This window comes from Physella acuta, unplaced genomic scaffold (assembly GCF_028476545.2).
Source record: "Physella acuta isolate Inbredline_101_S28 unplaced genomic scaffold, ASM2847654v3 ptg001461l, whole genome shotgun sequence".
Lineage (NCBI taxonomy): Eukaryota > Metazoa > Mollusca > Gastropoda > Physidae > Physella > Physella acuta.
Window position 1 is genome coordinate 45,635 of NW_026732976.1, and position 6,247 is coordinate 51,881.

Below are 6,247 nucleotides of genomic sequence, written 5' to 3' on the forward strand. Positions count from 1 at the left end.
CTTTGTTCTACGTATTAAAACAAAAACATAATCATTCATAAAGCAATTTAAAAAAAAAACAATTCTTTATTAATTGCGAACTAACGATTAATAATTTAATCCATTATATTAAAATCCGTTTGCATTTTTACTGTGATATCTAGATCTAGACCTACTACTAACCAGGCATAATATAAAACAGATGCTATTGTTAAACTGCATGGTATTTGTAACTACAATTGACAACAATACATCAACTAATCAATTCAAGCTGTTTTCCCGTATTTGAGACATACATAAATGTAGTAGATCTCTAAGCTAAGCAGTAGCCTCCAACGTTTAAAATAGGAAAACAGTTTAAAAAGCTATTTACTAAATAAAACTTACACTTAGGCTAAGTTGCACAAATAAATATTAATGCTGCGTTTATCGGCAGGCGTTTTAAACGATTTTTTTATTTTACTTTGATTTAAATTACGTTAAGAAGCGGTTCTCAGTTTTCTTGACTGCAGGGGACAAACTAAATTCTAAATGACGTATTATTGGCCTGCATAATTAAAAAGAAATTAGGATATCACTGAAACGATCGGGAGAAATGTTGAAGACAAATGTAGACATAAATGCTAAGCACGTTCCTCATTATTAATTAGCTTAGGGGGTCGTCCATACATGACGTCACAACCCTGTGTGATACGGGGAGAGGGTGGGGGATCAGGTAGTGTGACGTCACACTTATATTTTTAAAAAAAAGTAATGTTTGAAACTGAATTTTTGCTGCTTTTTCGTCTTTTAAAATATGTTTTTGTAAATTGCAATAGAAATTGATCAATAGACTCTATGTTGACAAAGCCCAGTCAATATTTAAAAAATAATATATGTTTAAAAAAATAATTATACTCCTATTTTAATAAGGAGTTTTGTAGGCAAGGGGTGTGGCGTCATATTAGAAGATTATGGCTTTCTGTTAATATATGACGATGGGGAAGAGGGGGATTTAAAAAAGTAAAAAAAATAACATGACGTCATTTGTAGATGACCCTTTTAAAGCTATTCCAATTGGTTTATTTGTTTTGTAGTACTTTCGTTTTTTAACTTGCTTTTTAAAAGTGTGTAATAACTGTTTGGATCCTGGTCTTGAGTCCATAGGACATCCATGAGTCAGCCCAGCTCTGACGGGTACCTGACTCACGTTAGGGAAAGTAAAGGCGGCTGGGCATAGAGCTACCACTCCACACACTCATATGCCGAGGTCACGGTGAATTCTACCCCCATCTTTACGTTATCAAGTAAACAGCAAACCACTGCAGCCCCAATCATCAATCACCCTGTGAAATCCGACTTAAATGTTCGTTTGCAGGCCAATCCACCTGTGTTCCAGCTTTCAAAGAGTCATGGCTGATTTCCAGCCTCCACTACATTTTTTTTAACTTCCTTTAAGTTTTAAACTTTTATTTTTCTCTTTCTTTCTGTGGTGATAGTGCGTTGTGTTCGAGAAAGGTGTAGGCGTTCGGGCGAGGCAATAACTCAAGTACTTTATAACTTTCGGTTTGCACTTTTAGTCCTTAAAAAAAAAGTGTAGGCGATCACGGGTATTCAGGGCGTAACTAGGGGGTGAAGAATGGTTGGGGGAGTGTGTGGCCCGGGCCCTGCAATTTTTCTTTATGCAGTGTCAGTGGTGACAGGTCGCCCACTGATCGTTATCTGGAGACCGTATGATCATATAACATTGTAGCCCCCCCCCCCCAGTGGCGTAGGCAGGATCGTCTCAAGGGGAGGGGGGGTCCAATTTTTACCCGGGGACAATATTTCGATTTGCACCCCCCCCCTCAAACTTTCGATTTGCACCCACCCCTCATACTTTATATATATATATATATATATATATATATATATATATATATATATATATATATATATATATATATATATATATACCGAGGGGTCTATGGGGGGTAATGACCCCCCTAACCCACCCCTGCCTACGCCACTGCCCCCCCCCCCCCTAACCCCAAGATGTAGGACTCGGAGAAAAGTACCCTTAAGGATTTGATAATCTCTATGACAGATAAAGTGGAGTTCATCACATCTATCCCCATCGCTCTTTACTTTCCCCAGAGATAAGTAGAGCCCTTATACCGACTCAGAAGAACCAAACGCAAGACTTTCTCGTTTGGATTCATGCGCTCTACCACTCGACCACGCAGTGTACCAGCCTATAAAACGCTATTATAACCTTTCTTAATGATCCAATGAAGTAATGTGTCCGCCCCCTAGATCTCCAGAGCTAAAACAATTCTGGCGGTGGTTACACCAAGCGTACAGAGTTTCTTCCAGGCATCTCTTCGGGGGGTTCCCCCCCCCCCCCCCCCCGAAAAAAGTCTACCCCCCCCCCCCCCCCCCCGAATGAAATGGAATTTATATAGAATATATATACTTTTAACAGTGTCCGCCCCCCCCCCCCCCCGAAAATTTCAAGTGCCCCCCCCCCCCCGGAGAAAAAAGTCTGGAAGAAACACTGCAAGCGTATCACATATCTTGTTGTTGTGAGAGAAATTACCAACCACCATATTCTATGTTTTGAGAACCATTGTCCTGGTAGACTTGAGAGAAACTAACCGAAATCACTAATTCACCCCCCCCCCCCCATCCCAACAATTATCAAAACCTCTCTCCCTATTCTCCTCCAAAAACAATTGCCAAAAATCACTCCCACCCCCACAAAAATAACTGTTCAAGGTACACATTAGACCCCCCCCCCCCCCAACCACTATCAAAACCTCTCACCCTGTCCTCCTTTAACAATTGCCAAAAATCACTCCCCCCTCCCACATATTTGCTCAAGGTACTCAATAGCCCCCACTCCCCCACTTCAGTGTCCATTCACAACTTATATCTTGTACTGTGCCTGAAATCAAAGATAAACTAGCCCAGGTGTTCCTATCCAGCAGACCTTGCACAACATTACCCAAGACGTCGCCTGGGCCCCATTCAACAAAAATTAGACACCCCAACACGCCAACAAACAGCACTCTGTGGTACAGCAGAAACGTAGTTTTTAAAGGGTACCATTGTAACAATATAAACCTTTTAGAAATATGCGTTGTTGCCTTTTAAACCAGATCACAGAAAAGGTCAAAAAATCAAATTGTAAAATAAAATAGAATATAACTTTGATCAAAATAAATGTCAAAAACGTCAAAAAATCTAAATATAAAATAAAATAGAATATAACTTTAATCAAAATAAAGGTAAAAAACGTCAAAAAATCAAATTGTAAAATAAAATAAAATGTAACTTTGACCAAAATAAAAATTGTTCTTTTTCGTTCTATAAATAATTTTAAAATTAGATTTCCTCCAACACAATTAAGCATTACGTGTCAACTTGTGAAGCGCCATTTACTTTGACTCCGTCTACAGTTTATTTTTCTATCTTGATTTGATTCCATAGCCTTTGTCCAGCAAGAACAAACTGCAAGGCAGTAGTTGTTTCATTTAGAATTTTCCTCTTCTAGGTGAGTTGCTGTCCTCAGCTAATCAGCCTCATCAGCCTATTGTCAAACCTAAGGACTTTTTGGATCTTCCGTCCGAACAGACAGTCTCCTTGCAAGTAACTTTAGACCCACTTAAACGTTATTTTTAGCCATAAAGTAAAAAAAAATTCCTCTTTAGACCTAATGATCCATCGGGCTAATAAAGTAGAGTTATGTTTCTTGACCTCTTCATATGAAGGGATGATGTGCGCAGCCGCTTTTACTTTCCCTAATGTGAGTTTTACTGACTTGAACCCGGATTCGAACTCGATACTTTCTAAATCTCTGCCGCTATGCCATGGTGTCCCGTGTGCGTAATAAAGTACAATTGAAATCTTGTATCATGGCCAAATTCAGTGTTTCTTCCAGACTTTTTTCTCCGGGGGGGCACTTGAAATCTTCGGGGGGGGCGGTAAACTTTCTTCGGGGGGGCGGACACTGTTAAAAGTATATATTTTCTATATAAATTATATAAATTTCATTTCGTTCGGGGGGGCGGTAAAAATTTTTCGGGGGGGCTTCGCCCCCCCGAAGAGATGCCTGGAAGAAACTCTGGCCAAATTTGAACAACAGATAAGGCCTAAATATCCATTAGAGCTGGGTGGACTCATGAACGTTCCACTGAACTGAACCCGGATTCGAAACTTTCGGGTTAGCGTTTTAGCACTCTACCGCTAGGCCACGCCGTCCCATATCGTTAGCCGTGGGTTTAATACATTTCTGAATCACTAAAGAGTTGTATATTTTAATACCTGTATGGCTTATCAATAAAATAAACAAACCTAACATGTATTATCTTAAAACAAAATTTTAAAAATTAATTACTTAATTGCTCTGCAAGTTCAGTAGGCCCCTATACTGCAATCTAAATGCAGTTTTTGAATTGCACGCTACACATTCCTCAGCCTTTAATTCTGCCGGACGGAACAAAATCTTGCATCATAATATTGATCGCGTGTTTTTCCGTCACTCCCAGACAAAGTAAATCATGCATAAGGTTATCTTTTCTCTCGGCACAGCTGAGCAGATACGCTGAGGATCACTAACAGGGTAGCGTGATCCAGTCATTGTATGGCCCTTATAGCGTGATCTAGCCCTTGTATGGACATCACAGCGTGATCTAGCCCTTGTATGGACATCACAGGGTAGCGTGATCTAGCCCTTGTATGGACATCACAGGGTAGCGTGATCTAGCCCTTGTATGGACATCACAGGGTAGCGTGATCTAGCCCTTGTATGGACATCACAGGGTAGCGTGATCTAGCCCTTGTAAGGACCTCACAGGGTAGCGTGATCTAGCCCTTGTAAGGACCTCACAGGGTAGCGTGATCTAGCCCTTGTAAGGACATCACAGCGTGATCTAGCCCTTGTAAGGCCCTCACATGGTAGCGTGATCTAGCCCTTGAATGTACCTCACAGGATAGCGTGATCTAGCCCTTGTATGGACCTCACAGGGTAGCGTGATCTAGCCCTCATAGCGTGACCTAGCCCTTGTACGGCCCTCACAGTGTAGCGTGATCTAGCCCTTGAATGTATCTCACTGAGTAGCGTGATCTAGCCCTTGTATGGCCATCACAGCGTGATCTAGCCCTTGTATGGCCATCACAGCGTGATCTAGCCCTTGTAAAGACATCACAGGGTAGCGTGATCTAGCCCTTGTAAAGACATCACAGGGTAGCGTGATCTAGCCCATGTATGGCCATCACAGCGTGATCCAGTCCTTGTATGGCCCTGACTAGCGTGATCTAGCCTTTGTATGGCCTTCACAGTTTAGCGTGGCCTAGCCGCTGTATGGCCCTGACTAGCGTGATCTAACCCTTTTATCGTCCTCACAGGGTAGTGTGATCTAGCACTTGTCTAACCCCCACCCGGCGGTAGCAAACACACCATCGATGTAACCCATCTGTCACCAGCTTTATCTTGTCATAGAACTACATCAAACGGTCATGAATTCATCCGCAGCTGTGATGTGGCAGCTTTGATAATGCGCTATGTTAATCTAGTCCTGTTTTAAACATTTGCTCACTTGTGTTCCCCTGGGGTGGCAGGCTGTTGTACCCCCCCTTCCACACACACTCACACACTTACAAACATCCTACATGGTCCCCCATGAGACAGTCTTTGAGACAGCTTTTGTCGTCGGTATGCTTTTGAAGCTTTAAGCTTACAATTACAAAACTTTAATTTCATTAAACAAACATGTTTTTATTGAACTAATTTGAACTCTCCCCCAGTGGCGTAGCGAGGTCGGGTGTCACCCGGTGCGGCACTTAATGGTGTCACCCCCTCAGAGGCGTAGCGACTCTTCCCGGGGACAAACTTTCAATTTTTAATATGCACCTCCCCCCTCAAACTTTCGATTTACACCCCCCCCCCTTCGAACTTTCGATTTGCACCCCCCTCAAATTTTTCTTTATATATTTTACTATTCTTTGCCTTGGTGTCACCCCCCTAAATGGTGTCAGCCGGTGCGGTCCGCACCCCCCGCCCCCCCCCCTCGCAGCGCCTCTGCTCTCTCCCCCCCCCCACCACCCTGCCGACGCCACTGACTGAGGCTAACTATCACTTCGCCTCTTTGGTTAGAGAATTACCCTTTAGGATCTGGTGATATTTGGAGCAGATGGAGTAGAGTTCACATATTCAGTGGCCTTGGCGTATGAAGGGAAAGGAGGTCAGCACTATGCCCAGACGCCATTTCTTTCCCTAGCATTGGTCAGGTACTTAAGGGCGTCTTAA